Source organism: Gymnoscopelus braueri (genome assembly GCF_963280865.1).
Source record: "Gymnoscopelus braueri genome assembly, chromosome: 3".
Taxonomy (NCBI): Eukaryota; Metazoa; Chordata; class Actinopteri; order Myctophiformes; family Myctophidae; genus Gymnoscopelus; species Gymnoscopelus braueri.
The window spans coordinates 45,373,002-45,384,359 of NC_137612.1; positions in this window are offsets into that span (position 1 = coordinate 45,373,002).

The window sequence follows — 11,358 nt, forward strand, 5'->3', positions numbered from 1 at the left end:
AGCTGGAGGGAGAGAAGAATGGAAAGAGAGAGAGAGAGAGAGAGAGAGAGAGTAAGAACATGTTACATGTATTGTTTCTGGACATGTAAAACAATACAGTTGCATAAACGTTGTGAGCTTGTAGATCGGCTATTTTCAAATAGTCATTATATATAGGTCTGAAGTGGTTAATGTATGTTTTTTAAATAATAATCAAAATCTACAAAGTAACTAATAACTAAAGTTTTCAAATAATTGTAGTGTTGTAAAAGTAGTGGAGTAGAAGTAAAATTATTGAAAATGGGAAATACTCAAGTAAAGTAAAAATACCTCTAAATTGTACTTGAATGAATGAATGAATGAATGAATGAATGAATGGTTTATTTCTGTCTTTTTTTTCTTTTTCACAACAAATCAAAACAATTGTGTGGACTTTACAAGAAACAAAAAACAAAACAAAAAAGGTTCAAAGTCATCTCACACACAAAGTCCAAAATCAATGACCGAAAAACTTAAGTACAGTACTTTATACGTTATTTGCCACCACTGTGTGTGTGTGTGTGTGTGTGTGTGTGTGTGTGTGTGTGTGTGTGTGTGTGTATATATATATATATATATATATATATATATATATATATATATATATATATACCTACACATACAGAGAGAATATAATAATGTCTGTCTCTGCAGTTCATGCTAAAACAATCAAAGAGATTCCAGTAACTGTAAACAGACATGCGAAAATGCATTCCGTTTCAACGTCTGCTCTCAGCATCTCACAATGAAAAGGTTTCTCTGATCAAGAAAGTCAAACTAGCTGCTGTGTATCTGTGATTCCACAGTGTGAGACATGCTCTATCGATCACAGAGCAGGATTTGAAAAGCAAATGTACTCTGTGTGTATTTGGTCTGTCTCTCTCTCGCTCCATTTCTCTGTGCCAATTCCCACTGTGTCTTCATAAATAATGAGGAAAAGTTGAGAAGAATAAGTAACAGAAACAATACACTTGGGAGGAGAGGAGAGGGAGGGGGAGAGGGAAGGAGAGGAGAGGAGAGGAGAGGAGAGGAGAGGAGAGGAGAGTCCTTCTTTGTAAAGCACTGTTTCTCAACCAGTGGTCTACGGACCACTACTGGTCCATGGCATGATTACAGGTGGTCAATGGGAAAATGAATTAAAATGTATAAAAACATATATTGTACTTTCGTTGAATGTATCAAGAAATATGTTTAAATGATATTGAATAAAGTCGTATTTATAAATAATTGTGTGCGGTGTCATGCACCAAAAATAGCCAAGGTAAAAGCTCACACTACGTCACAAGGAGACATTGTGAGCTTGTAGATTGGCTATTTTTGGTGCACGATTTTAAGATAATGATTGTTAAATATTGATACTTTTTAATATACTGTAACATTTAAATGACTGTGTTGTGCCTTATTATACTAAATGTATCTATTGTTGTGGGGAGGTGGGGTGGGCTGGTCTTTGAGCACTGTTGTTGTTGAATATGCTAGTGGTCCAGAGCTCAAATAAGGTTCAAAACCACTGGTGTAAAATCACACAATGTCCACAATTGTTGTTGTTGTTTATTGAGCCTCATTAGCTACTACCTTAGCAGCGACTCTTCCTGGGGTCCACACAAAAAAACATTACATCACATAACATGAAAACATAATACATGACAGTATAAGCAAACTGTTAAAAACTTGCAATGCAACCAAATGTTTAAAAGTCATTCTCAATGAGGCGGGGCCAAGCGGGGCCATCAGCAGCACCAGCAGAGGAGAACCCTCTAACCATCTCGGAGAGAGAAGTGCGTACAGCCTTCGCACGGGTCAACATCCACAAGGCAGCCGGACCTGATGGGATTCCAGGCCGGGTCCTTAAGGCATGTGCAGACCAGCTGGCGGGTGTCTTCGCTGACATCTTTAACCTCTCTCTCTCCCAGGCTGTGGTCCCTGCAGGGTTCAAAATGTCAACCATTGTGCCCATTCCCAAAAAGGCCAAAGTGACATGCCTGAACGACTGGAGACCTGTCGCTCTCACCCCAATCGTCAGCAAGTGCTTCGAGAAACTGGTGAGGGAATACATCAGCTCCACGCTACCTGCCTCGCTGGATCCGTGGCAGTATGCATACCGCAAAAACAGATCCACCGACGACGCTATTGCCATGGCTCTCCACACCGTCCTCTCGCACATGGACAACAAGCTGCTGAAGGACAAATATGTACGTATGCTGTTCGTGGACTACAGCTCAGCATTCAACACCATTGTCCCAGCAATACTTGACAAAAAGCTCAGAGACCTAGGGCTACACCCAAGCATGTGCGACTGGATACAGGACTTCTTGTCCAACCTACATCAGGTGGTGAGAATGGGCAGCATCACATCCGACCCCCTGACCCTCAACACCGGAGCACCCCAGGGATGCGTGCTGAGCCCTCTCCTCTACTCCCTGTACACGTATGACTGCATAGCCACACATGTCTCCAACACCATCATAAAGTACGCGGACGACACGACAGTGATAGGCCGAATCGTCAACAACGACGAGTCTGACTATAGAGAGGAGATCAACTCACTGGCACGCTGGTGCCGGGAGAACAACCTCTCTCTTAACGTCGACAAGACCAAAGAACTGATCGTGGACTTCAGGAGGCCGCGGAGAGACCATGCGCCCATCCTCATCGACGGTGCTGCAGTGGAAAGGGTCAGCGAGTTCAAGTTCCTCGGAGTACACATCGAGGAGGACCTCAAATGGGAGACGCACACCACACACGTGAGGAAAAAGGCTCAGCAGCGACTGTACTGGCTCCGCCGCCTGAAGAAGCTCGGAGTAGGACATCGCATCCTCAGGCTGTATTACAACAGTTCTGTTGAAGGCATCCTAACAGGCTGTGTCACGGCCTGGTACGGGAACTGCACTGCCCGAGAAAAGATCAGCCTACAGCGAGTAGTGCGATCGGCAGAGCGGATAATGGGAATCGAGCTCCCAGCGCTCCAGGAACTGTACAAAAAGCGGTGCGTGGTCAAAGCCAAGCGCATCATCAAGGACAAGCACCACCCAAGTCACAGACTGTTCAAACCCCTACAACGACCGCGACCGGGCAAGGGGCTCTACCGCAGTATCAAGAGTTCCACCACCAGGTACTGGTGCAGTTTTAATCCGGCTGCTGTCAGGATGCTGAATGAGGCATAAGCCTTGTTCAGCAGCCTGACAGCAGGCGGTGCAAAACTTTTCTGGCTCTTCCTGAACACACCTGTGGATTATACCAGGGACAATGACTTGGACTTAGCTCCCCCTCGGACACACCTGTGGACTACACCAGGTACAAATGACTTTTTTGTTGCACTCCCTCATGGAGCTACTTGCGGATTATACTAGGGTCAGTCCACCCTAGGTGGACACGCACTGACCTTTTGCACCTTAATCCCATGTATAACGCACTGACTTTTTTGTCTTTTTTATTGTGCTCTTTTTTCTCTAAGCACCTTAACGTCCATATGTATATCATGCACAGTATAAGTATAACATGCACAGTATACATACATTGCTGCTATGCTCAGGCACCTTAGTTTTTTATTATCTCAGGTACTTTGTAAATATGTAGATAACTTGTCTGGCCTTCTGTTGCTCTCTTGTTTTGATCTCCTTCCCACTTGCCCCCCACCCCTCTTCTTCTCCCCCCCCCCCCCCCCTCTTCTTTCTATGGAAATTAACGTTGCGATGGGAACGATGTACAAAAACGAATTTCACCCACTTTTTTACCTTGTAAACCTGTGATGTGACAATAAAACTGATTCTGATTCTGATTCTGTGTGGTAACTCATTACATAAAATAGTCTTAATGATACCTCAACAACCATTACAATTAAGTTGTCCATGTGAAACACCATATTGTGAAGGAGTCGATGAGAGAAACTGCACACACATACATTCCACCTCCACACATCAAAAGAGCGCACACACACACACACACAATATACTGGTCCACTTCTCATTATTAGAGAGTGTGTGTCCGTTCTCTGTAGTGTCTCAATAATTAACAATCATAACATCGGCTTATTGGACGACGAGCTTAATGAACGAGAGGAAGGTCACAGCCACACACGCTGAAGGTGTGCGGGTTATCGCTGTGGAGAGCACACACGTGCGCACACGCACACACACACACACACACACACACACACACACACACACACACACACACTATTGTATGCAAACTGAAATACAAGGACTCGAGTGATAGGTGGATAGACCTTCATTGATCCCTTGGGGGAAATTCTGTTGCTGAATACTGTACATAATGCATATTTATGCACCATATACAAATGCATGCATGCACATGAGCTGGGGCAATGATGCATAATACTTAACAAGTACTATTTACACACATGCACACACAACATACACATTATACATACACACTGACGTTTCCAGACTGAGCAAAGTCACCAAAGAACTCTCAGAGGAAGCAGAGAAAGCAAGCCACTGGCTCAGGGCTGAGACGACAAGATAACATAAGTTGAGCTGCAGGGAGCGTCAGGGAGACGTCCCTGCTCACTGCCCCACCACCAGGAGATGTTCTGGATAAGGGGCGAAACATCCATGAACGGTGGTCCCCAGCTGAAGACCCTGAGCAAAACTTTTTTTTTGGGTATGCGGTCAGGTTCAAGGCCTGGCTCAGGGGAGAGGACACACCCTGCCATGCATAGTCCACCATGGGCACCGTTGGAGGTGAGACAGGCCCAAGGCCTAGCAGGAAGACCATCCCTCTGTATGCAATAATGCTGCTACATGATGTCTCCAACACTTGTACAAGAGATAATCCACCTCATTTTTATGTTCTATTCTGACCATGCATCTCGTGTGTATTTGACATTGTTTTGTTTCCTTCTTATTTGCTATTAGCAAACTATTTAGCTTATTGGGAGCTTCACCCACTCTTTTACACCTGTAAACCTACGTGACAAGGTTTACAGGTTTACATGACTTCATCACTTCTCTTGAAGCATGAAGCACACATACATTCAAATACTGTATAATTCCCCCCCACACACACACACGCAAATACATTCATTATGCACGTGCAGTGCAGCAGTATGTAAGCATGGTTGCAGGGAAAGAGTGAGTGAGTGTGAGTCTCACGGCTCTCTGTGCTATTACGCATGAAGCTATATGTGACTGTTCAAATCCATTGGCCTCTAGTCTAGATGGACTGTCCTGCTGATCATTCCTATCAGCAGGACAGTGGATGGTTCAGAAGTTTAACGATGAACTGTTTCATGTTACCACTGTGCTCTGACTCTTCTGGTGCGTTGTCCTCAAAAAGCAAAACGAACAATGGCAAGGTCGGTTTTATTTCTCCATTATGCCTTAACCACTTACACCCTATATGGTTGAGCGGAGTACCTCAGGGCTCTATACTAGGGTCTTTACTGTTTTTCTGTTATTGTGGGGAAGGCTTTCGCTGAAAGTTTTCTGCAAAAGCCTTCCCCACAATAAGGATCCTGGGGTTTAAGTGGTTAAGTTACTGTACAAATGTTTCGGCTATCCATTCTTCGTCAGTTGTTATCAGCTGAGACCCTGTTGACTACCTCAAACTAGATGCCTCAGAATACTAACATGAATTATTAGAACAATTAACTACAAAAAGATAAACAAACCAAGAACACAATATCACTCATCTACCCTGCGGTGAGACGGACCATTTACAATTTGCAACTATTACAGGTGTATAAAATGGTTTGAGGAGAAGACAAATGCATGCGCGTGCACACACACACATGCATGCACGCACACACTCACACACACACATCTAGAAGAGCAGGTCCGACAGGGCTCAATTGGATTTGTTAAGAGTTGGGCTTCAGATGACTCTGTTGCTGGTAAGGTCAGCCAGAAAGATCAACACACATGCACGCACGCACGTACACACAAGCACACACAAAAACCTGAGAAATCACCTTGTGACAGTAAATTAGTCTCTCATTTTCCTTCAGGAGCAAATGGCTTCCTTGTTATTTCATATTTGTTGGCTCTGTTCCGTTATCTCTACCAAGCACATTGGCTTCTGCACGCACACGCACGTGCGCGCACGCGCGCACACACACTCTCACACACACACACACACACACACACACACACACACACACACACACACACACACACACACACACAGAGTGCAGGCCTTTGATTGAACTGTGTTTGATCAAGGAGCAGAGTGAGGAATGGCTTCATTTTGGGCTGTAGTCTGTGGAACAGCACAGTGCTAGGACCTGGCTGAACACACTAAATGAATTAATGGGACTGCAAGATGGAGACTATAAGAATAGTAAAATCTAAACTTTCACTGTATAGGACCTTTCGCCAGAACTGACTTCATAGTAGTTGATAGAAGCTACAGCTGCATGCAGTGCATGGTGGAAAGTAACATTTATGTACTTTTAGTTTACTTAGTATTTCCATTTTTGACACTTTATACTTCTACCTTTCTTAGAGGCAAATATTTTATACTCATTTCTTTTAAATAACCAAGCATAATAGATCTGCTATTTAAAAACAAAAATGTTTTACTTTGGTATACTGCTAGTATTGATGCCAATAACATTTTAAAAACAGCCTTTTACTTTACAAAAGGCCTCGTTCAGATTATGATTTTATTTAACTTAAAATGAAGTATTCTTCTTCTTCTAGGTGTGTGTATCAACCTGGTAAGTGGGTGCTGAGGAAGAAATTGTGTTATGCTATTATGGTTGTTTATATCTAACCTTTATATTTTACCATCACTTACAGTACTTACATTATACATTATGATATGACATGATATTTGGGTAGCCTGTAGAAACCAAGATGTCACAGCTATAGACCTGATAGCAATTATTTTAGTTACAGCCTGGTTCAGCTTGTCCTTGTAGCAGCTAGTATAACTATGGTTTGAGCCCTGTGCTCGTTGGCAGAACTACCTTACCACCAATCTGTGTCAGACTAACATACTTCTCCCCATGATATCATGTAAATTAAAGCATAACGATCGCCACCTAGAATATTGTCTCGACTCCTATTTCCTCATCAATTACTGATTAATCCAGAATTCCACGATAGTGTGTTGTCTAAAAAGTTTGGGAAAGGCTGTTCTATGCTAATGTACATGCAAGTTAAAGTTTATTGTCAGCAGTACCAATCACAAAGTAAAAGGCATGTGAAATTCATTTTGTACTATAAAACCCCACACGACGACTACAGTCTCAGAGGGAAAGGTAGCGCGACGGCCAGCCATCCATGCTCCACAGCGCTATCATCATCAACCCCATGCATAAGTAATTGAGTCACTGTATCCCTTAAGATGCTAGTGAAATGCTAATCCTAGAGAGGCAGTGAAAGTCCACAGAAATATGCAGAAATGCGCTAGAGTTGCCATATCACGTATCAGAGTCGTAGTCTACTTCTTGTGGTACTGCAACAAGCACTGAAAACTTTCCTTGTTAAAAGTAAATATAGAACTGAATTATCCAGGTCTATTGTGTGTGCGCTTGCGTGCGTGCGTGCGTGTGTGCGTTCACAGGCTCACAGCTGATCTCACAAAGTGATAGACCAATCAGCATGTTTTCTTGTGTGTGTTACCAGCAGGCCAAGGAATATATATATATATATATATATATATATATATATATATATATAAAAATGAGAGAGAGAGAGAGAGAGAGAGAGAGAGAGAGAGAGAGAGAGAGAGAGAGAGAGAGAGAGAGAGAGAGAGAGAGAGAATCCCCAATTTCCCTACCTGCTATAGCGAAACTACAGCCAAGGGAATGAGCTTGGCAAAATAAGCGGGGAAAGAAGACCTGAGGCTGACGGTCGAAACAGTCTGCACAGCTTTCCTTACATAAATATTTAGAGATGACTAGGTCAATGTACCAGGTGGTCAAAGCGCAGTGGAATACCAACAAACAAACTTGTGGACATGAATGAGACATTTCACACGTGAGTAACGTTTATCTCGCATGCCATGTGAGAAGCTGACAAAAAGACCCATCTCATGGGTGAAGGTAATTGTGCACCAGAGGAACACTACACATAAAAAAATGATATTGTACACCCAGGCAGCATGTATCATATCAAGACGTGTTTACTGAATGCTGATGCACACTGCTCCGATAGCCTCTACTATTCTGTGTGCTCCCTTGTTAAAGGCCTAATCCCCAGCCTATCACAGAGCCAGGAGGTGAAGTCCATGTTGTTTAATTAGCCAGTGCACGTGAAGGCCCAGTGCAGGCATGTACAGTATGTTGTCATTCATTCAGGAGGAGAAGTCCATGTTGTTTAATTAGCCGGTGCAGGGCTCAGTGCAGTCGTGCATGTTGTCATTCATTCAGGAAGAGAAGTCCATGTCGTTTAATTAGCCGATGCTGGTAGGGCCTTGGTGCATCATGTACGTTTGTCATTCATTCAGAAGGTGAAGCACGCGTCCTTTAATTAGCCAGTGCAACGCACTTCTCATCCCTAGCTAGAGCATCCAAAAGCCCCAATACATCCAGAACAACGCCGCTAGGATCCTGATGAGAGTGCGTAAATACGAGCACATCACACCCATCCTCCATTTACTGCACTGGCTTCCCATCTCCTCCCTGACAGAATACAAGATATTCAGTGATAACCCATCAAAGCATCCACGGTAATTGGCCCATGGACGTGTTGGCCTTAAAATATGACGCATATTTTTGCCATGAATTCATATTTTACATCCTTTTGTCCGAAAATATAATGATCTGTACTGCCTGGTTGCCCATTGTGAAGCCCACTGGTTGCGCAGAGAAACGCAATTAAATCAGGCTCTCTGGAAATAGTAGCCAACTTTTCAAGAACAATATTGAATTGGGTCGATTCTCACCACCGGTAGAGTACCAATTCTGGCGTATTTTGCCAACCTGAGCACCCAAGTTATTACTATATAATGGTGAGCCAAACTGCGCAAAGATAGCCACAGCGTTTTGGCTTGCCCACGGTTGCCTTGATCCTTGTCTCCTTGACTGAAAACAAACTTTATTTTGCTCAAAGTTAAGTTTCAAAGATGGATAGTTATTAACTGCTACATATAAGGACAAAAAGCATCACAGAATAAGTGCGAGACTTTAATTAATGGAGCTGTAAATTGCACACATTAAACTCATTCATGAAGGTGAGTATTATGATGAGAGATGATCTTATTAAGATCTTATATTAAAGTGTACTTTATAGAACGTGTCCACGAAATTACAGTGGCATTCATTAGCCTAAATTTATCATCAGAATGTATTCTTTGGTAGGCCTATAGTTGAAATGTGGGCGCATAGGCACATGGGCTTGGTTATTAAACCCGACGTGGCTTCTACTTCTACTTACTCAAAATCTATTTGGCAAGTGTTTCCATCCCCCATTAGCACATTTTGATAAAGCCCAGATTCTTTTCAAATTTTCAAGTGTTTCCGTTCAGGAATTTATGTGCAAAATCCAAAATGTGCATAAAAACAGGTTGATGGAAATGCAATTGTGTCTCTGTATTGCTGGTGACTGGTGACTCTCCTCCAGGTGACAGAGCTCATAATGAGACCTAAGATGAGCTGCAAACACCAACCTGTCAATGAGTGACACAGCGAGTTGAGCTTGACAATGAGATGTCAGAGAGAGAGGATGATATATTTTCCCACTTCTCTGATTATGTGTCACAGGGTGGAAGAAGTACTCAGGGTGGAATAAGTTGTGGCATTAAGTAATACCAATCCGTAAAAAAATACCCTGTTACAAGTACAAGTCTTGTATTTAAAATTTGACTTGAGTAAAAGTACAAAAGTATTGGTATTAAAAATAATACTTCCAGTAGAGTAGAAGTATCAAGTATTGAAGTACTGATGTGAAGTAAAAGTACCTCAAAACTGTACTCATGTAATGACTACTTGTATTGAGTTAATGTAGTTAGTTACTTACCACCACTGGAGATCATCCTCTACACTCAGGGGAGATTAACGGCTTCTAAAGTTATACTGTGAGAGATGAGCCATGGCTCAAGGCATGGATCCTAGCTGAGTAAGTGCCATGAGCCATGGCTGGGCTCTCACAGTAGAAATTAAGCTTCATTTATACTTGGCTGTGTTGCCAGCGTCAAACGCTGGAAATAGCTGTTACAAGCTCGAGCTCTTGTACATCGGCTATTTTCGGCCTGAGACGCCTGCATGACAACCGCACCCGTATACATACAATTATGGAAAGCGTACCGTGGAAGTGACTGATTACTTCCCTCTAATTTCCATTAAAGGTCTATCTACTGTAATCTGTAAGCAAGACAGGAACTAGTTGGGAAAAATTCATCTTAGGATGACAAAAGCCTATAAAACAGGTATGGCAGAAATTGTCTACAGGGCGGGACTTCTGTTTTATGCAGTGGTGGAACAAGTCAAAGTCGTGCCGGGGAGGGTGCTCTGGTGAAAAAAGTCCCTACCCACCACCAACCACCAACCACCATCACCGCAGTGGAAAAGTACCTACCCACCACCAATCACCACCACCGCAGTGGAAAAGTACCTACCCACAACCAACCACCACCACCGCAGTGGAAAAGTACCTACCCACCACCAACCACCACCACCGCAGTGGTAAAGTACCTACCCACCACCAACCACCACCACCGCAGTGGAAAAGTCCCTACCCACCACCAACCACCACCACCGCAGTGGTAAAGTACCTACCCACCACCAACCACCGCAGTGGTAAAGTACCTACCCACCACCAACCACCGCAGTGGAAAAGTACTAGCCACCACCAACCACCACCACCGCAGTGGAAAAGTACTAGCCACCACCAACCACCACCACCGCAGTGGTAAAGTACCTACCCACCACCAACCACCACCACCGCAGTGGTAAAGTATACCCACCACCAACCACCGCAGTGGTAAAGTACCTACCCACCACCAACCACCACCGCAGTGGTAAAGTACCTACCCACCACCAACCACCACCACCGCAGTGGTAAAGTATACCCACCACCAACCACCGCAGTGGTAAAGTACCTACCCACCACCAACCACCACCGCAGTGGTAAAGTACCTACCCACCACCAACCACCATCACCGCAGTGGTAAAGTACCTACCCACCACCAACCACCACCACCACCGCAGTGGTAAAGTACCTACCCACCACCAACCACCACCACCGCAGTGGTAAAGTACCTACCCACCACCAACCACCACCACCGCAGTGGTAAAGTAGCTGCCCACTCCAACCACTCCCGCTGTACAGTCCCATGCGTGCCGCTGTGGACAAGCCAGGTACAGAAAAGCACTATTACTGATGTACAGTATCATGGTGCGATGGGCTTACAAGCCTGAGGCTACTACAGTTT